This window comes from Tympanuchus pallidicinctus, unplaced genomic scaffold (genome assembly GCF_026119805.1).
Source record: "Tympanuchus pallidicinctus isolate F22 unplaced genomic scaffold, pur_lepc_1.0 scaffold2, whole genome shotgun sequence".
Taxonomy (NCBI): Eukaryota; Metazoa; Chordata; class Aves; order Galliformes; family Phasianidae; genus Tympanuchus; species Tympanuchus pallidicinctus.
Window position 1 is genome coordinate 28884476 of NW_026294721.1, and position 25497 is coordinate 28909972.

General features: G+C 36.1%; 1 long non-coding RNA gene across 6 annotated transcripts in view; it reads right to left on the reverse strand.

Moving 5' to 3' along the window:
* The window catches only part of LOC128080582 (uncharacterized), a 41175-nt gene extending 15698 nt beyond the window's left edge, over nt 1-25477 (reverse strand). For 2 of the 6 annotated variants that reach the window (XR_008206787.1, XR_008206783.1), the window contains exons 1-3: nt 11735-22804; nt 7764-7857; nt 6611-6899 (exon numbers count right to left, since the gene is read on the reverse strand). This is a non-coding gene — a long non-coding RNA (uncharacterized LOC128080582). The other 4 variants (XR_008206784.1, XR_008206786.1, XR_008206788.1 and 1 more) reach the window with 4 other exon arrangements.
* Nucleotides 25478-25497: the final 20 nt, after the last annotated feature.

The following is a 25497-nucleotide window of genomic DNA, read 5'->3' on the forward strand; positions in this document are numbered from 1 at the left end:
TCAAAGGGAAATCTAATTTATATTCCATTAAGTCACTGGGTGAATCATTTGTGATAAGGAAAAAGCTACAGAAATGTATGCTTGATGCTAAATCTCAGTGACCATCTCTGCAGTGCACAAGAAATGCAGAAGACAACAGGCTGAGTTTGTCTGAAATTCCCTCTGTTGAGCCTATTTTTCTCTTCTAAAAACAGACAACAGCTAGACTCTGGAGAGAGACTTGATCCCCGGGGCCTAAGGATACACTTCCCATCACCTCTGTGCCCAGACAGGCATATGTGCATGCACACAGATTAAAAAAAAATTATCCTTTTCAAAACTACAATTTAAGATTAATTGGAACACATTTTGCCATTGAAAAAAACTAAGAGCGAGGTAAAGGCGAGTGATATTATTCACTTGGGATTTTAATTACTTTTTTCTTTTTTATGATCAAAGAAAGAAATTAGCTATTATTGATTATAGTATTGATTATGCTGTTGAGGGAATTGTTCTAAAACTGGCATGTATTTTATCGAACAGAAGAATATTTCCTCTTTTTCTTTTTAATATGAGGTAAATTTCTGCAAAGTCTTAAATTTAATATGATTCATAAGCAGAATTATTAATGCTGGTAAATTGGATAAGACACCTTTAGGATATAGAATAGTAATTAGTTTCTCAAGAACTCCCCACTCACCTCAACATGCACTCATAATATGGTCTATAAATTTATTTATGAAGTCTGTGCTTTAAGGGGTAGGTACTTCAGACTTTAATTGCAGGTACTGTATGAATATTCCATTTTCCTTCCCATCTAGAAATGTGCATTTTTTACTACAAGTACTTCAAAGATTTATAAATAAATAATAAGAAGAAATAACATTTAGAAATTACTGTGGACATTTTTCCTCTGTAAGCAGATAAAAAATGAGATCAGACATTTCTCAATGAAAGCAGTGGATTATTTGGCAGCTGGTTGCCGAGAACAAAAAATGATGGCAATCTGGGGTAGGTCACAAATTCACTGAATGTAAACAATGCTGTTTTAAAATCCTTTGCATTCTCCATTGCTTTCTCTCTTTCTTTATACCTCTTTAATATTTTAATTTGTGTTGTATTGTCTTTCTAGTTTTGTTTATGTATTCCTCAAAGCCTGGAATCATAGGATCATAGAATTGTTCAGGTTGGAAAAGACCCTAAAGATCATCATGTCCAACATAAACCTAACCATAATACCCTAACAACCAAAATGTTAAATGGACCTCTCTTTCACTATCCATAAAATATCCTTGAAGGTTGAGCTATATACTCTGTCTTTCAGTTTTTGCTGACAAAAAAGACATCTCCTAACTGTATGATTTCCTGATTTTAATTTTCTTTTTTCCTATTCCCACTGGCATATGCCTCTGTGACTTTTTGTAACTGTGAATTAGACTGTAGGTAAACAAGAAATGTGAATTATTGAGCAAAATCAGCAAAATCATCATTTTTTTACTGGCATTTTTTTCTGCCTTTTCTCTCCTCTGTGTTGGACAGAGCTTTTATAGATAGAGATGACACCTAACCTTTCCATTTCACATAAAAATTCTGCTCAAATTTTACACAAGGTAACTGGGACAGAAAAATAAAAGTTCTGCCTTATTTCACCAGTTGATTCAGCAGAAGATCCAGGAACTGGAATTCACAAGATCTGGGTTCCAACACAGATACCAGAGATATACTGTTCTGGGTATGTAGAGTGTACTATCCCTCCCAAAATTTGCATTTTGAAGTATTAGACTTTTGTTTTAGAAATCATACAGGACTCATTTTTTTTTGCTATATTGATAAGAATGGAAAGTGAAATGATTTACAGAAATCTAGTGGCAATGTTCATATGCCAACCTAACCTACAGTTCAAGAAAAAAATGTTAATTGGGCCCTCAAGGAAGCTCATATGCCCTCAAAGGAACAGAAATATCCTCACATAAATATCAGAAGACAAATAGCAAGTGGAATTTTACAGAAAATACAAATGCAAAGCTGAAGTACAGCCAAACAAGAAAAAGGTCAACAGGACAGCTGCTAGTACAAGAGCAAAGTACAGTCTCTTGTTAAAAACATGAAGCAATTAGCAAAACTAGCTAACAAGTTAAATAAAAATGAAGGCACTGACATTATGTCTATCTCTCAAAAATGTCTTAAAATTCTTACCTAAGCAAATTTATGTAAGTTTTCAAGAAAAGGCAAATGGGAAAATATGAGTAACAAAGTATACTCAATCTACATCTAATATATAAAACATACAAAACTATAATGTGTACACTACATATGAAAGTAATAAAGTAGTCTTAAAAGGACAAGAGACAATGTTTTAAGATGCTTAAGTGAAACTGAAATTTTAATATGAAGGCAAATTTTTGATCAAGCATGACTGGGAATAACTACTGAGATAGAAAGGAAAGCAACAAAAGAAAAGTTTGTGATTGAGCTAAGTTTGATGGAAAATGCTGGATCCGGTCAAGAGTGCAATGCTCCAGTAAAAAAAAAAGTAAAAAAAAAAAAAAGTAAGGGCAATAACTTGATGCCAAGACAGAAAGAAAGTGATTACTGAATGTTTACTCTAAAATAAACATCAAAATGTTAAGACAAAATCTAGTAGAATGTTTTTCCATGGCATTTCTTTTTAAATATTGCTCTGATTGAAAGCAATGATATTATTTTTTCCATTTTTGGTTTTCCTCTCCCTCCCCAGCTTTTTCCTTGGCCTCCCTTTGCACTACATTTGCTTCTTGCAACAAAAGAGGACATCCTGGTATCTACTGTGTTTTGACACAGCTACGGTTTCTTAAATAACTTAGAAAACACAGTTAAAACAGAGCACTATATAGCCCTGTGTAGAATTGCTTGTGTGTTTGTCTAATCCCATACTATGTAAAATGAGAAAAGCCGGGTACACTAGAAATTCTGCACAGAGCTATTGACAACAGTGATGACGTGCTAGCTGACTTTGGTTGAATCTCAAGCCTCACACAGTAAAGCCTCCAAAGACTTTCCTCTGTGGAGTCCATTCTTGGATTAGTCTGGAATTCACACATAGCAACAAAAGTACTTTCTGGCAGAGAGTCTTGAAATATGCAAAATATACTAGATGTACTTTTACAGGTTCTAGCATTTATTTACTTTATTAACAGCCACAGAAATAGAGAAAGTGATATAAAAAAAGGAAATAAATGAGCTCATGGAATTGAGAAGTTCAATAATTTTTGCCTATGCCTCAATAATGCTCAGAGTATCCTAGTGATTATTTATTCTTTTATGACTGTAAACATGGTCATCATATTTGGCATGAAGACCATGCTTACAGTCATAAAAGTCTATGCTTTGTATCCTTTGGTAGCTCCAAAGGATTTCCACCTGGGAAACAGCAGTGGAGAGTCTACATCGCTGCTGAGTATTAACATAGTTTACTCTTTGCAGGACTTTTTTTCAAGACACTGCAAATATCTGGACCTCAGATAGCTTTGCAGAGAGGAGCTAGTTAACAAACATAATTATGCAATTCATTCTTGTACTGTTATATGTGGCTCATTTTTTCTTTCAAATCTTAAATAGAAGCTTGTAGAAATCGATAATGAGTTCATTTACATTTCAGTAGACTCATATGCTTTGCAGTTGTTGATTATTTGTAGGGGTAAATTTTTCCCAACTAACTAAGTCCTACTAAAAGAGTTCAGTCAATCCACATTCTTCAAGAAAACCTTTTTTTTTTTAACTGGAAAAATCGTAGTTTTCAAGTTCAAGAATCCTGATAGGATTCCAGTTGCCAAGAACTAAATAAACATGCGTTGTTTCATCATTGTGACAGGTGGACTGTTCCAGCACTGTGAAGGAAGCCTTGTGAACACATTGCAATCAGTAAAATATCTCAGCCAAATCCTCTGAGACATTACACCAGATGTATGATGAACATCCTTCCTATTGGAATGAAAGCAGTGCATTACTGTCAGTGTTTCTCCTACCAAGCATTAGAGTTTCTGCAGCACCAGGCTGAAGACACAGAGATATGAAGATGTGGAATGAAGGGACATGGTTTAGTGATGGGTCTTTATAGGTCAGGTTGATGGCTGGACTTGGTGATCTTAAAGGTTTTTTCTTACCTAAATGATTCCATGATTCTATGTTCCCTCTGTACATGTGCTTTTACTGTGTGGATGGAATTGTCCTACTTCACTTACAGGATGCTGAGGGATGACAAAGATGTAACAAAAAGGGAAGAAAGAGTCAAATGAAAGCATCAAACAAAAGCTGGAGGAGTAAAGAGAGAGTTAGACTATTGTAGATAATAAATCCTTGAGTAAAACTTATTAGCTCAACTGACTCTCCTGCACCAACAAACAAGGAATTAAAAATGAATTTCAAAGACAAACCCTAAGAGAAAAAAAATTTCAACATCCAGAGATCTTCAAGAGATCCTAGGCAGATGGTGCTAGCTACTGAGATAAATTCTCTGGATATACTGGTCATAAGGGAGCAGAAGAAGGCCTTAAGTCTCACATAGGAGGAAGAGCAGACAAATCCTCTCCCCAGGAAGACTCTGGGCACTTGCAAATTGTTCTGCTTGGCAGCAGCACTCTATACATCATTGTGAGAAACAGGGCTCAAAAAGTTTGTCATTCCGAGTTTCAAATTTGGGCAGCAATATATCAAAGACTGATTCAGCCTGAGTGCAAACTACCTTTTATGAGAAGAGAGTAAGCAACTTTATGTCCTTCAGAACACAGAGAACAAGCATCTCCAATGAACATCACCTCATCAAGCATATTAAATCACTTTCAAAAATGTGTGACTGAACCCTGCTGATGGTACGATCTCCATCCCTCCTCTTTCCCCACATTGAACTGTGCATCTGAAAAAAGAATGTGACTGAGACATAAAAAATAATGAATGTGATGAAGACTGGGAATAGGAAAAAACATATTATGATTTCTTATAGTATGAGATCTGAAGGATAATCAGAAGAAAGCAAACATAATGTGTAGGTTCTCCATACAGCAATAAGTCAATTATAGACTTCACTGCCATAGGATGCTGTGAAAGCTAAAAGGACTAAGAAAAGATTAAAAAATGGAACACTGGAAAGAATGGAAGAGATTGGTCATGACCACATGTGTATACATCTTCATCAAAACCCACAATCTGTCATGTTCAAGAGGAATTATCTTATGCTAGTATAAGAGTATACTTAGCCCTGCTGTTATAATCTTGTCCAAAATGACCATTGCATACACACACAGGATGAGAGCTACATAGCAAGGCAGATGTGTAGTTTCACCTAATACAGTAGTCCTGTTTATATGCCACTGCATCCTGTCCTCTCTCATTTGCCAACAGCACTCTGCAGCAGCACCAGCCAACTTTACCTCTTTAAGGGGGCACATCTTCCAATGTCAGTTGTCTGTGTGACACACCACAGTGCTGCCAGTACTGCACCTACAAGCTGTGCTGATCAATGCAGCAAACCTGGCTCTGCAACCAGTACACAGTCCTGCTTATCTCCATTTATAGCAAGAACATGGTAAAAATATGCATACATCTAGTCTATCAGTGTATATTCAACACTGTTTCTGAAAGGGCAGGATGTTTACTAACCAGTCATTTCAGCTAAAGAAAAGAGGCCTGTGAGTTTCATGAACAGTATCAGAAAATTAAACTCTGTATTTCCCAAGAAGCTCAGAATGCAACTCTGTAGCTCTCATCTGTCTCATAGGAAGCAAAAGACCAGCTTCAGCAGCAAGTCTTCCTTCACTATCACAGCCATACAGGTCTGCACAGAGGAGTCCTAGGCTAAAAGACATCCCTGTAGCTGTCTTCAGTGCTTGAAGGAGTTCCTTCTCTGACTGTTTGCACTCTCCCTAGAAACTGATCCTTTCAACAACTAAGCAACAAGTAGCTGTAGCATGAACTGTAAAGATGAAATGGGATCTCACCGAAAAGAAAGGAATACATAACACTTCTTGTACTTGATTCCAGGTCTAGTAGGCATTAAATAAATATTCTTAAATCACTCTTCTCTCCTTACATCATGTATTAATTTTCTGCAAACATGTGTATAAACATACATGACCTAAATGATGTTCTTCTTTGTCTAAATGTAGAAGTGAATTACTGCTAATAAAACGTACCTCAGATTAAATTATGCAAACTGTTACCATATGTGTATATATATATATGTATGTATATCATGTATATAGATATCTATTTTAAAACAGACTGCAGTGAATAAATTTTGCTTGATACAGACCTATGGTTTGGCAAGTACTGATGTCGTGCTGTTCTCAAGCAAGCCTGTATGAGAAGTATTTCTAAGGATAAAATAGATTCCTTGCAGTCCAAAGGACGACAGTGTTAAAGGTAAAAGTTGCATGTAATTCGTCCTCATTTTGGTTACCTACCTCCATCTAGTGACCAGAAATGGTATACCTATTAACTACGATAATCCATGATTCAATTGTTTGCATGGACAAAGATAAGAAAACTCAGAACCCTGCTCAAAAGGTGAAGAATAACAAGGAAACCTATTCCTTTCCACACAAACAGAACAGTCTCCAGCTCTCTCCAAGAAATCAAAGTGCTGCTAATTTCTTACCAGGAGTACTGCCTTTCCACCATTAATTTCCTTCCTTTGAACCTTCTTGCACATTCCAGGGTTGCTTGGTTCTGATCATCGGAGCTGCTGGTTTTGTTTCTCTGAAGTGCTTTGGTTTAAGTTGACAGGTAGTTTAGCTCTATGTGGTTGTTGGCTCAGTCCCCCACTCCCAGCATCTTTGGTCTATTCCTCACTGGCAAGATTGCAGGGAAAACTGTATGTTCTTGGCTCTGTACAGCTCTGCTCAGCAACAACTACAAATGCTGGTGTTTCCTTCACTGTTTTTCTCCTAAAACCAAAACACAGTATCTACTCAGACATGCTGAAGAAAGTCAATTCTGTTCCAGCTGAAATTAAGACACACATTATAGACATCTAAAGTTCCACATTATACAGTCTCAGTTATACAATTACATCCATCTAAAGAAAAAAAAAAAAAAAAATTAAAAATAAAAATGAGGGAGAATGAAGAATAGTGGTTTAATTATCCTGATTGATTGATATCCACTTCACAAGTGTACCACTGCAATTTTATTTTATGGCATTTACCCACAGATATAGCCCTCAGACAAGCAAAGCAGAAATACATGGTTATTAGTCTGAGAAAGCAAAGAACCACCCCACTGCTAGATTTAATTTGATTCAGCATCAAATGTACCTGTAATACCTTGATGAGCATTTGATCTCAGTCTTGTGAACAGAGCTAATCAGACTCCATTTTGTCTTTTCCAGTATCCAGATTAAAAAATTCTTCAATACAGGTAACACAGGTTATTATGTAAATAGCTAGTGCTACTACTTTGAACTGTTGTCACTGTTGAAATAGGCCTTAACAACTGCAGTTTTCCCCACAAATACCAAGTGGATTGCTTTCCCTAGAGAACAGCTTGGCAAAGGTATACTTTGTCTCTTCAGAAATTGAAGATGTTTGGCTCAGCACCTTCTGCCTTCAAGTATAGGCCAGTCTGCCTCATTTTCATTAGCGGGTTGGGTCTTTGCCTCTTTGCCATGGCAAAGAACAGGCTGGTGGCACAGTGACCTTCCAATTAAGCAGTGATTGCCACCAGCCCATACAGCTGAAATGGAACTGAGGAGTGGGACTGTTTCTGGATGAGAAAGTGTTGCTCCAGAGATCTGAAGACCATCTACTCACCACAGTTTTCTAAATTTTGAGGTATACAGATGTGCCCTTATGTTCATGCCAAGTGCAGCACTGATCAGTTCTCACACCGCTTTGGATTGCATTCCTGGAAATAAACAGACCAGAACAACAGCAAAGTTTTGTCATACATATACTCTGTATACTGAGGAGCCCTGAGCAAGCAGAAATATAGGAGTGACACTGCTCTTGAACATGCGGATCTGCACATGGCTTTTTATCTCCTGTGGAACTGTGGCAGTCTTTGCCCTGGGTTAGAAAGAAAGGTCAATTGCCAAGTTTGTAAAACTGCAAAATGACTGCCAGCGACCCTGGGGAGATTCTGCACATGAAGGACAAGCAGGGCTGAGCAAGCAGGACAAGAAAACAGAAAACCCTTCCATCTCAAGGCTCAAACACTCCAGGAGAGACTTGTGGAGACTCACCCCTCCAGCAGGGAGGAAATTTTAGGATGTTCACTGTGGAATTATTGGCAGATTTTTATTCCACGGAAGTGCAGAATGAAATGGAAGGGAGGAAGAATGTGATCTCATCACGGAAACCTAAATACATATATTTTAAACCAGACAATAATTCATTTGTTTGTTTGTTTTTGTTTTTGTTTTTGTTTTTGTTTTTTTTTAACAGAAGAAAGGTATCTGGCTTGACCATGTATGTTTCCAAGCAAATCTAAAATTGTGATGGGAGCTTTCTGTTATTTACACATTTAATTACGTACTGGCAATAACATGTACACAGAAAAATTTGAATCCACAGTATACAGTAGATGTGTATTTGACCCTCAATAATGCTGAAAGATGTGCAAAAATTCTAGACAATCCAGAATTACCTTGGCAAAATGTGCTCAGCCTGAATAGCCTTTCTTTTGACAAAGATATGAAATAAAACTGCATCCATAAATTGGTTCTCAATTCTCCTGTTCCCAGAGCATGGTTTGATGCAACTTTGTTCAGCTCATGGATGACCATACTCCATCTTTTGAGAGATGTGCCTGTGTGTATCTAGGAAACATGCAGATACAGACAAGTTAAGGATGAAAAATGATAGACCAACAGAAAAAGGCTGTGTGAAGAACTTATTCCAAATTCTGAAGATCTGAACCATTGCACCTGGCAGAAGCTTGGGTGAGTGAGCAGTGCTTCCTTGATTAGCACAACATGCTATAAAAGCCACAGATGTGCTGGGGGCTTCCTGGTGAATACACAACAAATCAGTAAGTGCATAGAAACAAGCAAGCATAGAACTGTGTAATTTTACTCCACAGATCAATCTGTGAACTGATCTGCGAACAAATGGAAACTGTTTACAATGGTATAGCAAAGTGATTACTATAATCAGTACCATGAATTTTTACCACTGAAACAAATTTCCAGTTAGTTTTTATACATTCTACTTCCTAATCTTTATTTTGAATTTTTTTCAATAAAGACATTTCAAATTTTACCTATGATTGATTTTATCTACAGCAATTTAACTCTGGGTAGTGAGCCCCCAGGACAAAATTGAATCGTGAGTTGCTTATCAGTGAGAGAACTAATATTTGACTATATGTAGCTATTAACTTAAGTAAATTATGAGATTAATAAGTAAAGAAATTGTGCCCTTGTGGGATTTATCTATTCCCCATTCCATAGCATATGACTTGAAAATATTTTGATTTCAATCCTTCTCAAAGCTGTGCTTGGCTTTTGTTTTTCTAAAGTCATCAAAGCTGATGAAATGGTTTTTATGATACAGAGTGTACCACTGGAAGCATTTTACTGCTGGTAAGAGAAACTACCATGCTTTTCCCTAATCCGTATGTAGCATTGCATAATTTATTTTTCAAGGTATTCTGATAAAATTTCTGAGTTCACTTCAGATGAAACAAGAATAGCAAACAAATACCATAAATATCTACTTTTCCACAGGGAGCCTGAAGGTTGCATTAGGGGTTGTAAGAGAGACAGTGAAGAAAGAAAATAGTCTGTGGTTTAAAACGAACCAAGAGCAGTCACGGAGCAATATGTGGCACAAAAATATGTCAAAAGGGGGACAGAAGAAGAAATGCCAACAGAAGCACTTTTATACTAAATGTCCCCTTAGCACAGAGAAAAAAAAGCAAAGACTGAACTTGACAAGGCTGAAAATAAATTTGACAACCCCAGACAAGAAATGCAAAATGACCTCAGCTACACTGATTTGAGTAAGCAGTGATAGAGATACGGCCAGAGTGAAAAAAAACGTGGGTTCTTTCAAGAACAAAAATTTCTGAGGACCATAGAATGTTTATAATGAAAGAGCTTTGAGTGGGTCTATAATCCATACAGAATCTTCTTACAACGAGACTTGCAGCAATTTTACTGGGCAGGTTTCTTAAATAGCACCATGTGCTGTGTTTTTTAAACCACAGAAACACTGAAGTTTCTTCTCTGCATGTACCCCTGCCACACTGTTAACAAATCCATTGAGAAGCCCCTTTGGATCTTGGAGACTTTTAGAGACAAAGGGCTTCCTGTTTCTCAGGTTGTCAGCAAATAGATCAGCTTCAAGGTGTCTGGGTGCTCCACCCTCTGGAGGTTACTGGACTTGAAAAAGATTTGAAATCACGACTTCTGTTTAACTTCCATATAACAAGAAATCCTAAGTGGTTTTAATGATGGAGAAATTTTTGGCTCACCATTTTAATTTAATCATAAGAAATCTGCAAAAAAAGAGAGAGTCATTGATATCATTAGGTTTGTCCAATTTTCTGCCATAGTAGTGAGACCTCACATTTAATCATTCATTACACTCCACCTATTCAGAGTCTGTGGATGCTGTGCCATTGCAATTAAGTTTTTTCCTCAAGTGACTTGCATTACTAAAAATGCATAAAAGAAAAAAATCAATTAATATTCCATCTTGCATGTGGTACTTGTTCTTTAGGGAAAAAAAAAAGACTGCAGATGTTGCAGCCTTTGCAAGTATTTCAAACTTAATGAGAATTCAGAAGCATTTCAAAAGTAATTCTGTCTTTTCTTTGATAAAACCCATGAGAATTTGCTTTGGGTCCCTATGAAAAGGAAACCTGAAGTACTTCAGAAATAGCTGAAGTATTAGAAATCCTGTAGACTGCCTTCTACAGCAGCTTTACATTATTTATATGTATCAAATATTCCATCAGTTGAAGGTTTTGGCCATGATGTCATTCATTCAGTTCTGAATGAGAACTAGTTTCAATACGTTTCCCATTAAGAAAGCTGGTTTTGGTGATTTAAATAAACTTTCAGTTTTATTCTACTTTATAATTACGCAACTATACATTGATCAGAATTGAAATGGGAGTGCCCAGCTCTTAGATTTTTGATTATGAACATTTTAAAAACCATACCTTGCAGATGACTGGCATAAAATAATGCCTTCGGATGTCCTAGGCAATCTTCTCCATGGCCCTAACAGACTGTTTCTATCAAAAAAAAGCAACAAAAATTCAATGCTCCATCAAGTCTCATTTTTCTTTTTGGAGAATGAAGAGGAAAGAAAAAGCATTAGATAGGAGGGGAGAAGGAGGAGAAATCTACACAACTTCAGCTCTGTGCCTGGAGCATCAAATCATGAAAGATGTTCTTTGCATAACATCCTGATTTCAAGAGGAAAAGTAGTATCCATGGTAAAAGTTAAAAACAGACTGTTATGTGTATGGCTGTCTGCAAAGTTCCTATAAGACATACTGCATTTTGCTGCTGCTAATAACAGATCTGTATTTTCTACTAAAAATAAAAATGGTGTTCTGCTGTTCTGGCAAACTCTTGAGCTTCTTAGAACACAGGCTGGGGAGTTTATTGGGTGGGTAGGTTGCTATGATACTAAAAAGAAAATATCTGTCTTTCTTAGTTCCAAGAGCTTTGTCCAAAACTCTATTTACTATACATTTTACATACTGATAAACATACTTGTAAATTAGATATTCTTGTAATTTTTTCAATGTTTCTTTTTATTTGTACCTTTTGGGCCCCAAATTTCCAAGACATCTCTCTTCCACTTCACAGATTAGAGTGTCAGTACTGCTCATTTTCAACTTCTGCAGAGATCTCTATTGCTGTTAACATATTGGAAATCACATCTGCTGTGAAGAGGGACTTGCTGGCAGATCAAAAGGCAGAAGAAATTTGCAAGTAAGGATTACTCCAGTTGTAACAATCTCCTATCCTGCTGCCATTCCCACTCTCCGGTGTTTCTGTTAGAAAACTGAGAGCAAAATACGCCCATCATTAGTAATTTCTCAAAACAAATAGCTGTTTCATAATGACATTTGAACATAAAAATTGAATGCTGCAACCAGTGGAATGGGAGTGGCAGTACAATGGAACATCCAATCTGTCTGTGACATACATTCCTGATGTGGGGGCCAAGTTTTATGTGTCAAGAACTACATTACTGTCTGATACACATTTTCATTTAAGATAAAAAAATAGAATCTTTTACTTGTATTCCATAAACTAAGTTTTCTAAATGTATAACATGATCTGACCTTGATTTGTTTTAAGGTCCTCTCTCAGACTGGTTATTTATTGGATGTTTCTGTCTTGCAAGAAATGATATTTCTTTTTAAAAGACAATGACTTGCTATAACTAATTACTGTTATCTAATACAAGCCGTCATTCTTCAGGGCATGAGTCAACCAAATCACTTTGTAAAGGAATAAATGTTCCCTATTGAGTTTATATTTCCTTCTAAAAAATTCAGATGTTGTTCTTTGTTTGAGATAGTGCAGCAAATGGACACATCCTGTGTGAAAAAAACCTGTCTGCTAAACAAATGTGACTTAAGAGAATCTCAAAATTAATATGTCTGCTTTATACCAATCTCTCTTTAGCTTACATGATACAATTAATTTCAAAATGCAATTAACTTGAGTATTTATTTGCTTAAATAGTGTGTTTTTGACCATTATACGACAAAGAACAAGGTCACCTGATTTATCTTCTTTATACCATCCATACTGCAGTAACAATTCAGACTGAGAACTGAAAATCAAAATTGCATAGTTATTTTTATCTGCAATGTTAATGATACAAGTGAAAAATTGTGTCTTGTTGCCCATGTTAATTCTGTTGTCTGTGATATTTCTTCAAAGAGATACTACACCTCAGCTGTTTCTTCCCTCTGGGCCACTTGTACCTAAATCAATCCTCTCTTTGATCTGTTTGAGAGGAGATATGGAACACTCCACGTAGTTAATCGTATATGCATCTCCTGGATAAAATAGAAGAAAACATTAAATAACCTTACACATGAACATTAACAAAAATGCACAAGTTTTTATTTACATATGCTACGTAAGTAGCATGCCTCAAAACACACATTGCATGAAAATATGCAGAAACTTAGGAACATTTCATAAGAAAAAGAATTTGCTAATTCTTGAAAGTCAAACACAACATTGAAAATTTTAGGTTACGACTACCATTCTATCCACAACAAATGATCCTCCTCTGGCAAAATATGGAAGGCAAAATATGTCTGGGAAAATATGAAAATGTGGAGATAAAATGGAAAATTGAGCTCTAATGACAAAACTGGTAGCCTAAGAACATTTTTCAGTTACATGTAGAAGGAATACACCTGTCTTCTCCTTTACTGTGGTAAAACAGAAATTAGGATCCATGCTAGTCTTATGTGAGATAGTTAACATATACACAGATCTTACACATGCTCATATCCTGCTTTTCATAATTTTCCACTGAGGGAACTGAACTAATGAAAAGATCCATTTGGTAGTGGATATTTCCAACTAAAATACAGGATTTGTCTTTCAAAAGACAAATCAAAAATTTGTCATTGGCACTCCTCCTTGTCAGGGTCTTGTTTATTTAATAAACCTCTGACACGATCAGAATAAGACATTTACATCAAAGTTACTCCTCAGTGAGTCATTCTGCCAGTGAATTTTTATTTCAGCCTCTCTAGAATAACCCATCCCTATGTTGCAGAAATGAAAACCAGGAATTATCTGCATTTCTTCTTATTATGTTGTTAACTTTCACTGAATGGAGGTCTCAGTCAGTGATTACAGTCCTCTTTTTACTGGGCATTTACCCAGTGTAATATTCTAAGACATAATCTTTCTCATCTCTCTCAAGATAAACTCTACTTTTTTTTTGTTACAACGCTCTTTGCTATTTAGTTGCCTTTACAGCATTTAATGCAGTAACTTGGGAAAAACAAACATGAAAGTGCTATCAAAGACTGAAGTGTCTACATCCATTCAGGAATTACAGCGAGCATATTCTGTTGTCATTCCTTGCCTTGCAAGACATCACCTCACTTATTCAATCACCAGGATTAAAGGCTATTAAATCATCATCTTAATTCCTTTTCATTATCTATATCTTATGGCATAAAACTATTATTCTGAACATGAGATACAATTCTCTCTTTGTTGCCAGATCCATGCAATCATGTATATATAATGTTCTTCAAGCTGTGCTCATTTCTAATTCCCCAGAAACTCATAAAAACAGCTGTAGAATTAATAACTTATTCATATTACACAGAAAGGAAGGAAGAAAGGGAAGAAGGGAAGAAAATCTCCATCGATTACTTTCACTAAAGTGCTGGCTGTGAAGGTTTGAAGAAATGATTTTCTCTTGGGATCTTTTACAAACTATCCTTTTGCTTCCAGAGTAATCATTAATACACATGCACCCCTTTTCTTCTCTTTTCTCACAGACCCATACTTTTTTTCTCTTTTCTATTCTTTTTTTCACTCATCTCTTCTTTATCCTTTATCTATTCCTTTGTCTTCTGTTCTTTCAGAATAACTTCCACTGTTCAGATTCTACCTTAACTTTAACTTTGGGTGGCCCTATTGCTTTTTAATCAGGATACAGAGCATGAGCATCACAATTCCACAAATCCTGCAGGGAACAGCCTGCACTGCAAGATGACTTGCACTGAATAAAACTGAGCTGCTGGAGAGGAGGGAAAAGAGAAAAGCAAAAATAACCCCTTTCTTTCATTCTGCATCAAATGCTTCTTTCTCACGTTCTAGTCTGAAGATTATCATTAAATATCTCATTATGTTCTTTGGTCTGGATGTAGCAAGCATTTAGATACCAGCTTAATCTTAAGCATACAGTTATTTGGAGTGTTTTACCTAAACGGATTCCCTGCTGTCCTGCTCTTGCATAAATATTCTTAATCAGTTGAGGTGAATTACAAGTTTAATACAGGTACTGAAAGAGATTCTATATACTTAACTTTCTGAGAATAGACATTTCTTATCATAGTTTGGAAAATTACAAAAATAAAACTGCCTATTAATTATTAAAGTTTAATTACATTTGCTAGGGGATTTTTATCATTCAAGTCAACAACTCGTATGTTAAAAGCTGAACGTATTTTGAAGATTTCATCTTCTGATAGTATAAGTTAGCACTAAGCCAAAGTATTTCCTGGCTTTTCTTTTTTTTTTTTTTTTTTTTTTTAAATTATAAAGCATTCATACTTAAAACTGATCTAGAGAGCTGAAATTCATTGTCATTCCCTTTATGTATCATGCCTATAACTGTATAAACAGCATAAGGGTTCTTCATGGAGAGGGTTTCATACAGATCTTATATAGCAAAAAGAGTGTACCGTAAAATTGCCTACCATTTTTATCTCTTCCACGGGGACAGAAAAAGTCCTGCTAGAATATGATGTACTTTGCCATCTCTTGTCAGAGATGAATTATATATCAAACATGCTCTGACAGCAAAATGTCGCTCTTGCTTTCCTCCATAATATATAGCAAGTAGCACTATGGCCACCTACAGAACAAGCCAAGAAGCTTCTTTCTTTCTGGGAGAGTCAAATAAAGCGGGTTTTACATCCTGGATAAAACTAGAAATATTCAAAACCTCTTTCCCTAAATTCCTCCTTTCTTTATATTCATTACTTCTGTGAACTTCATTCATTAGGACTGGAAACTTGTAAGCAAGCCACTAGGAATAAATATAACATATGCTCCAAGTATGGTATTATCATCCATTCAAACGCTGTGATTAGAATATAAAAGTGCAGCAGGTCAGGCCACAGGCAAGAGCCTCAATGAGGTTTCCTAACTTCTGCTTGAAACACTCTTGTTTGTTATGAGGTAGTATATGCTTGAGATGACAAAGTGAGGCAGCCCTTCTCCAATGCTTTCTAATGACATGAGAGAACTTCCAAGGCATTCAAGTCTCTGTTCTTCCCTGTTCTCTGAACAGAACCTCAGGATCTCACACTTTTGTTTCCAACTTTCTTTTTTCATGTTTTCTAAATGTGACTAGCATAAAAATGTAACATAATTACCAAAGAGACTTGTTAAATTTTCACTAGATGTTGATCTGAATATTGTTTTAGGTTTGGATCATCTGCCAATGGACAAAACCAGTTATTCACACAGTTTTACTGTGTTTGTTGTCACAATAATGCATGACTAACTTCCTAAAAATAGAAAACATGCATTCCTCCCTCAGTTCCAAGGACCTGACATAACCCCCACATTTCATGAGAAATGCATACTTTGATTCCTGACTGGCTTCCAGCATCCCTCAAGAAAATAAAATACATCTGTTTTATATAATGACTAAGTACTATAAGCATCAAAGAGTTTCAGCCCACTGGAGCAACCAAAGTAATAGATGCCTACCAGAAGAACAATCTTCAAGCAGCAATCATACCATTGCTGACCTCTCAGATCTCAATTCTGCACTTACATGACTTAAAATGTACTCAGGCCCCCTCCACCATCGCCACTTTTTTGTCTGCCTCTGTCTTTTTGTTTCCATCTCAGCAGTATCCTCTGACACTGCTCACTACACAGTCCCAGTCACAACAGCACAGTCCTAGGGGTAGCACAGAAATGGTTCTACACAGCCAAGCAGGACCTCAAGCCAGAGCCTCACAGCTGGACCTCCAAAAGCACTTACTGACACTTTTAAGGCAAGTATAGGAGAAAAAATTCTAACTAAATTGCACCAATTGGAAGAAAAACTGTCTCTTGTATCCATAGCAATTTCTCCCACCTCTACTAACCACCCCTCTCTCTCACAAACCTGAATTCCTCATCAGTATCCCCTAAACTGTGTAAGTTTAACACAGCATGGTTAGAACCAGGACATTTGGTCCTATTTAACTGGTATTTGGTGTCTGCTTTAGATTTGAAAAGAGCTATATCTGAAAATCTGTCTGAAGTTTTCAGGTACAGCTGTCTTTCTAACAATGGCTGTTAGATGATCTTACAAATCTTGACTTTTTTACAATACCCAGTCCCTGTATACGATGCATAAAGAGAAGGTGAAGACGGAAACAAAAATTTCCTTTGTTTCTCATACCAGAGAAAAGAAACTTCTGGTCTCATCTCCCTTACTCTGGATGCTTTGTACTGACAAGCTACAATAAGCAAAAGAACATTTCTCCCATGTTGTATTTGGATTTTCCTCACAGAAATAGGACACACTATTTTGCACAATTCATCACTAGCAATAAGTGGATTCTGTTTCCTGTTTCCAGAAGAGTGCTCTGATCACAATGTTGTTTCATAGAATCACAGAATCACTGAGGTTGAAAGGGACCTCTTCCCAGTGAAGAACTATAAAAAGATATTCCTGTCGTATTTCCAAGAAACTATTTCCTGATAAGGGCAACCAAGAGGGACTGACTGAGGTGTTTAGATAAGTAATATTGAGATGAAACAGTCAGTTTCAGCCAAAGAAATAAAATCCTACTGAATTTGAGACTGTAGAACTAAGGCCTGAATTGTCAGGTTCATTTGTATAAATCTTAAGCTTAAGTACAATCAAAAAACTATCTGTTAAGAACACAGGATGTGTCCCACCACAACTGTAATCTACAGTTAACCATTTTCACAGCCCAGTATTTAGTGTTACCTAAATGTGAATATGAACATAAAAATTAATCAAAATGCAAACTCAGGAAAAGAATGGTTTATTTTAAAACTAAACTCATTATTTCTGTTATTTCTTGCTTTGAATTGAGATACAAAAAAATCTTTTGCCCTATTTTTAGCCTGCCATTCTGCAGGATTATAGAAAAAACACCACATTAAGTGTAAGCCTTGAAAGTCATGCTTATCCAAGTGTAATTTTTCTACCCTAGGTTCTAATAATCAAGGACTTTCTATATCTCCAAAAATGTGCTCAGGAGGTGAGGTGCTTTCAAGCCAAAAAAACTCCAGAGTCTACACATCAAAGAAATCAAGACGGACTGGGGAAAAAAAGCTGTTTTTTCTTATGCTTTATTTGTATTATTGTCAATTAAGATTTGATTAAGATGGTTACTTTAAGTGTGTAATTGTCTGTTTCTTCCACTAGCAAACAAGGAAACCTAGTAACTCAAGAAGCAATATACAGTGAAGTGAAGTGGAAATGCAGTCTATCTTTCCCTGTGTGTATATGTAGATGGAAGAACATGACTACTCCTTTCTAGGTGAACATGTGTACTTCAGATACGATCTCCCACTTGGCAAATAAAATGTGAATTCAAGAGTGGAAGGATTGCTTTCTATACTGTGTAGCTGGGGAAGATTTAGAGAGGCTAACTGCACAGCCTATAGCTTCCACTGATTTGTAGGGGAAACAGGTAACTAAGTAGTGAGAATTCAGTTATTTCACTAAGAACTGTCATCTGGGCTCCTGTGCCATGCGATAACATTTTGAAAACAAGCAGGGAGTTTGACTCATGGTTGGTAGATATAAATCCTCTGGATTCATGTAAAAGTAGAACACTTAAATGGACAATCTGAAAACCCCATACTCATACAGGGCATTTTTTTTCAATTGTTCTTATTTCTGCTGTTCACCCACAAGTCTCATGTGACAGAAGGGATGTAGCAGCTAATGCACGTAGAAGATGTTGCTTGTTCTGAAAAAATCCATCTGAATTTTACATATCTTTTGGTACTTGGAAGTATATTTAAAGTTAAACCAAACACATTTTTTGGAATGACTTTGATTTATATGGCTAACACCCTATAGTTTTTGCATTACAATTCATCTGTATTACCACTGTGTCAACAATGGAGATGGAATGGTAATTCAATGTTTACTTAAGCACATAATTGCAAAACTTACTTTAGAGTTCTGCAAACCTACCCCCTTGTAAAATAGAGCTTATCTTCTGCAATCAGGTAATAGGCCACTGATATAAAAGTCAGTGATATAAAAGAATTTGTTTTTATGGAGCAACTTTCTTTCTTATGGAGCAACTTTCATTTGCATTTCTCTGAATTCATCAAAATGGTTCTTGCACTTAAATGCATTGTAATGGCTAATGAAAGCTCTCTCAACTAAAAGAACATGCAGCACCCTCAGCCAACACAACCTCAACAAGAAAACAAACCTCGGCCTGAATAAATAATTATGCAAGCTCATATGCAGAGAAAGACAACCAAGTAAATCTTGTGCTTTGTATGCATGATCATGAAGTGCAATTTAGCATCACAAAGCACCAAATCTCTGAACAAGCTCCAAAGCAAAATAAAGAAGCAAACAAAAGAATCAAATACTTATAGTAGAACTGTGCTGAATCCAGGCTAATTACTCTTACCATTCAGCAGAGATAACTTGCCCTGGGAAATCTATATACTTTGAAAAAGTATCAGAGTCAAATTGCAAAGCTCCTTATTGCACTTCCTTGAACCTTGACCATCCGTCAACCAAGTATAAATTGTACTGCTACTCTTCTTTCTATTTTTCTTCTAATACATAATCATATATACTGCCATACATTGCTGATGGACAGAACTGGGTCTTTGTGTTTCCACTCTTTTTAAAGTATTGTTCTTTCTCATATTTATGTAATAGTTGAAAGTCCAAAAGTCAGCAATACTTCATTTTCTTCTCTTGCTTGACTTATTAGATATTTTCATGCTTCAATTGCCTAAGAATATTAAGCTTTCTCAGTTTATCCCCTTTCCCTTTCTCATCATTATTTTTGCATAAGCTCCTTCATCAATCTTCCCTTGAGCCATAAATTTTAATCTGCCTGTGGTTTAAAATTGCAGTGAGATGGTCAGTTCTTCTAAATGCCCTGCTTAGCACGAGTATGACCTACGTATACATCTAACTCCTTCCCTTCTGTCAGAAGTCTTCAAACCTCTCAGTTTATCCCAGATAATTATTTCCGCAGTTATAGATTAATTGGGTTGGAAGGGACCTTCAAGACCATCTAGTTCCAACCCCGCTGCTATAGGCAGGAATACCTCCCACTAAACCAGGTTGCTTAAAGCCCCATCCAGCCTGGATCTAAATGCTCCACAGCCTTTTTTGGCAACATGTTCCAGTGTTTCACCACCCTCACAGTAAAGAATTTCTTTCTAATATCTAGTCTAAATTTACCATCTTTCTATTTAAAGCCATTTCGCTTTGTCCTGTGTCTACATGCCCTTATAAAGTCCCTTCCCAGCTTCCCTGTAGGCCCCCTTCAGGTACTGGAAGACTGCTATTAGGTTTCCTCAGAGTCTTCTCCCAACGCTTTCAGCCTGTCCTCATAAGGGAGGTGCTCCAGCCCTCTGACTATCTTCATGGCCCTCCTCTGGACCCATTCTATATGTATCTAATCTCTTACCTAAAGATTTTTGCTGCACTATTTACTTGTATACTCATATAATAGGGAAAAGTCTTCTTTACCTTTCTGCTATAAAAACCATTTCTTACGATGCATAAGCAGTCACTGAGGAGAGGATGTCAGTCCTAAGAGTCTACGGGATGATAAATAAAACCATAGATGATTGAACTGTTATTTAATTTAATTATCTAGACTTGTGTTCTTAAAACTGCATAGTGTGCAGGAGAAGCTTATTAGACATCACTATGGCTTAGGACTAATACTAATGAGATAAGAATAATATGTAATCAAAACTGAGACCTGACATGGGGAATCTTACTTACAATATAGATTCAATATCATCTGGGTAAATGTGCTTTCTGTATTTTCTTTCATTAGAAGTCAGCTGTCAATAGCACCACTGTCTGCTCCTTCTGTCCTGTGCACCTCAGATACAAGAAGCCCAGCCCCATTGATGGAAAGGCAAGTACAAAATGTGTTTCACCACTGAACAGAAATAGTCAGTTCCAACAGATTACTTGACAAAAAGTGTAGAAATCCACATTCAGAAATTTTTTATATCTATAACAACCATATTTTGATAGAAAATTCAGGGTTTTTTGTTACCCTCTAAAGGGTTCACAGGTATGACAGATATGTTCACTTGAGGCTAACAGATACAACCAGAAAAATAAACACCTGAGTAAAAAATTTGTCAAGGTGGACTAAAAACAAGGTTTGGATGACACTCTGGAAATGTCAAGTATTTCCTACTTTGAAAAGTGAACAGTCGGGTATTTTTTGGTTTTGTTTGTTTGTTTGCTTGTTTGTTTTAATAAGTGCAGAATGTTCTATTCCATCTAATTGCCCCAACCAGAAAGAAGATAGAGTAAAAAGTTTTAAAAAATCATTTTGGAATCAGAACTTTCCAATCTTTTTGTTTATAAGTAGAGCTTTTGTACAAATTGATCTGCATTTTATCAAGAGAAATTAATGAATACTTTCCAAACTTTCAAAAATAATTCATTTAGTCAAAAAATATTTTTTCAAAATTTTGATTTGCCCATTGACCTTAAAAATTAAAACTTTAAAAACTTTAGCTCAAATGCTAAGAAAAAAACATCCCTAACAAATTTGTACTTTTTAAATATCCATAGTGAACACAACATTATTCATTTTCCTTTTAAATGTTTACATTCTAAAAATAAAGAATATTAAAAAAATCCACTTTGTTTCATATCTGTTTACTTTCTATGTTAAGAGGCAGAAAAACTGCAAAACACAACAGCTAAATCTCCTACAGTGCCATAACTAAAAGAATTACCAAGTACGTTAATTTTACTGATATCTCTCTGAGTACTTATTGCTTATTCAGAGATATTTTTTAGATTACTTCTTACATTCTTATAAATTTAACAAGTATTCCTTCAAAACAAAATTGGTCCGCACTTTTGATAGCTAACAGCAGAATGCGTACTTTCTGCAAATTGACATAATCTTTTTTACTGTCTACTATGCTTTGAAAAGCCTTTGATTCACGCAGAACATTTTATACACTGAACGATAACAAACTGGACAACAGAATTATCCCAATCAGTCAAAAATGCCTATTGATTGCACTTTAGAAAGAAGATGCACAAGCAACACTCTTCAAAAAGGCAGATCTGTACTTTACATAACTGATCTTATCATATGAACACAAGTCCACAAACCATTTCAGCATTGCAGTGTAGTAAACTGCTAGCAATTGGTTTTAATATTTAAAGTCTACTGTACCTAATTTGCTTTTTACCTAATTTGCTAAAAAATAAATATACAGACTAGATTTTTTCTGTGAAAGAATCCAACACATGCATGTGTAAAACCTATTATTTTAACCTCTGTGTTCATCTGTCACTTCCCTTTCATCTACAAAGAAATAATTCATTTCAGTGTTGAATCACTTACCATATGATGTTTTAAAAATTTTACTTGTTTCTTTTGCTCCTGCAATCCAGCTTAAGGAAAGAAATATAACTGTATCTCTATCTGAAACATCATTCTTACCTCACCAATACTATGTATCCAGTGGCTTTAAAATGTTTTACAGTGCTACAAGTAGAAATGAAAACTGCAACAGTGTTGTTGTTAATAAAAAGACCTTTGCTTATGCAGTATCGAAGTCTGGCCCATATCTATATTTTTTAATCTATCAGAAAGAGGAGAATGTCTGGCCCAAGAATAAAGCTTAGTCCATTCACAACGGCAGTTTATTCTGTAGTACTACCAAAAGATTACATTCTTAAAAACATACTAAGTCCTGTTCATTAAATTCACTGGGTGTAATCTAGATTTTTGGTTGAATAAATCCAATGGCACTTGTTAGATGCTTAATAAAGCAACTTTTTGTATCAAAGCATATACCAATTAATGGGCTGCTTTGACAACATAAAATACTATTTACAACTGTAAATAGTAAAGCTGTTAAAAAAATTTATTGAAAAAATGTGTGTCTCACTTACCAGGCAGATATGAGTCATTCCACCAAGGGTGTCCCTCATGCTCAGAAAACGCATTTGAGAGGCATGAGTTCTCTGTCCATAATCTTGTTTGCACTAACGGATTGTAGATGGTCATCACAATGTTGTAAGTGTGCCTCTGAAATACTGCAACTGGGGGGTCTCTCTATCAATCAGAGCACAGAAATAGCAACTGAAAACATTGCTGTAATTTCCTAATGATCTAACAGTATTCTTATTGTTTACGTTGGAGACTTCCCCACAGCCAGACCAGACCAAAGTGCAGAGGGTCTTCACAAGTGGTAGTCTTGAAACAAAGTGATGTGTTCCAAATAAGCTGCTATTTCAAGTCCCAGTATTTATTGTAAGATTACCCTACCCATCTCTTTTCCAACTGTTTCTCCCAGGATAAATTAATTTGCATCAGATGGTCTGGATTACACCGATACAGAAAAATCTCTTATGGAATGGAAAAGAAACAGCAAGTCCTGGCATACCCTCTGTGGCCTGTATGCTGAGACTGCTCTTGGTTTTGGAGTATTTCACCAGTGCACATTGACCTTTGAGAAACCAGTGTCAATGACATAAATTCAGAAAAATCTGACCTGAACTTCTTGCAGTCCCTTTTATCTATAAACTAGATTTAAAAAAAAAAAAAAAAAAAAAAAAAAAAAAAAAAAAAAAAAAAGATTTAAGTTCTACTGGAACATTTGACTTATATTTTTTAGTTCAGTAGATTTATCTTTCATCTTGTGTGAAGGTTTACATAGTACAGTCAGTCCCACACATGTGACAGCTGTGAGTCAGATTGCTGGAAATAATGAAAAAAAGCTTTAATATCAGGAGGATTTTTGTTCAGAAAAAAATTGCTTACAAATACTAATGGTAGCCTGTACCCTGTAGGATGGCCATGGGTCATGTTTTTCAGCTTTTTTTCCTGCAACCACAAGAGACAGAATTGTACTTTTTATGTATAAAGGTGACCTTCCCCTCCAGTCCTACGAATCTAGCAGATGCAGCTTTAGAAGCAATACCAAACATAGAAAATCCTGTACAAAACTAAAAGACAATCAATATGAACCAAGTATGAAATCTGTGTGTCAATATCAACTGTATTTTTGAGGATGCTATCAGTTATTTATGTTACTGACATTTTTTCATTAGGTAGTGATGAAAGGTAGTGACTGAAAGCCAACTGAGATGAGTTTCTATTGTATTATGCAGAGTAATATAATATAAGAGCTCAGAAACAGTAGAATGAGTTGCAAAAGCACTACATTTTTTGCTTTCAATAAATGGCTGACAATTCTCCAAAAAGAAGCTGTGTTACCACTTTGGGATAGTTTGCTACTTTTTCCTTGTATGCCTCTGTAACCTAAGGTGAGCTTCCATTTGCTTAATGTCACATTGAAAACCTTGTTAAGGGCAAAAGGGAACACATCAAAACCATTCAAAATTTACTGCTAACATAGCTAACGTTTAATAGATTAAAAATCCAAATTGTCTAATTCATAGAAAATAGTAATATTATAGGAATAAAATACTCCTTACACAGTGCTATCTCACTATCCAAGCAATTGTCAGGCTTAGCCATTGCCCTCTGCCCTGCTGTTAGTCCAAGCTGCAGCCAGGTTGCAGGGTGGCAACTACCAAGTGCACTGCCAGGGACAGAGCAGAACTTTTTCATAGTGATACCAAAGGTCACACTTAACAAGCTAGCACAAGTTATTCACACCTTAATGTTAGTCATTTTTCTGCCTATTTTACCTTCTCAGCATTTTTCTTCATTATTTTAGCTTTATTATGATTTTGATTGGATTTGAGATTTCTAAACAAAAACAACTGCAGAAAAGTAATAAAAAGTTCCTAGTATGAATTTCTGGTACTTGCAGAAGAATGGAATGACTGAACCAGCTAAAGAACGAGTAAGAATAAACAAACAAAAACTCTGATGATGATGTTTCGAGATTGAAAGATCGCTCATACTACAAACCCTGATTTTATATTGCTGATGTTGATCAAACCAGCAGATAGAAGACTGTCCAATCTATCCTGTGTGCACAAGACAGGACCGCTTATATCATGCTGCAACCTAGCAGTAAACAGAGACAGAAGTTCCTTGACTGTATCCTCCCACTGCTTTAGTCTCTTGCTGTAAATGGAGGCCATTTTTCAATCCATAACTTTCTCTAAATCTTTGGTGCACATCTCTCTCCACCTGCTTGACTGCTGCAAGTTTTATGAAGACCAACACCTACCTGGAGATTATGGAGTTGTAGTAGGATAATAAGATATTACTTATCATCGCTCCGCAAGAGCCCATAGTAGCTGGGACATTATTATGCACAGTCCACTTCAGTTGCATCCTGACCAAACATTGGAGAGAAACAACTCAGAATTTCACCCTGTCCAATCCTGAGCAATTTAAGCAGGAAGGAAATAGTCACACTTTATTAAAGTGCAGCCTAAGCTGGCTTCAAGGGTACCATGTGCAGGGCCATGTTCTTACAGCTCCTCAAGATGAATTCTCCTCCAGCTCCTTAACTCAGACCCAGACCACAGTACTGTACCCAAGTTGGCTTTAAATCTCACCCTCAAGAGCGAGCCAAAGTGTTCAGGGCCTTTCTAGGGACATTCAATGGTTGTGGTGCGTGCTTGTGATCGTGGAGTTCTA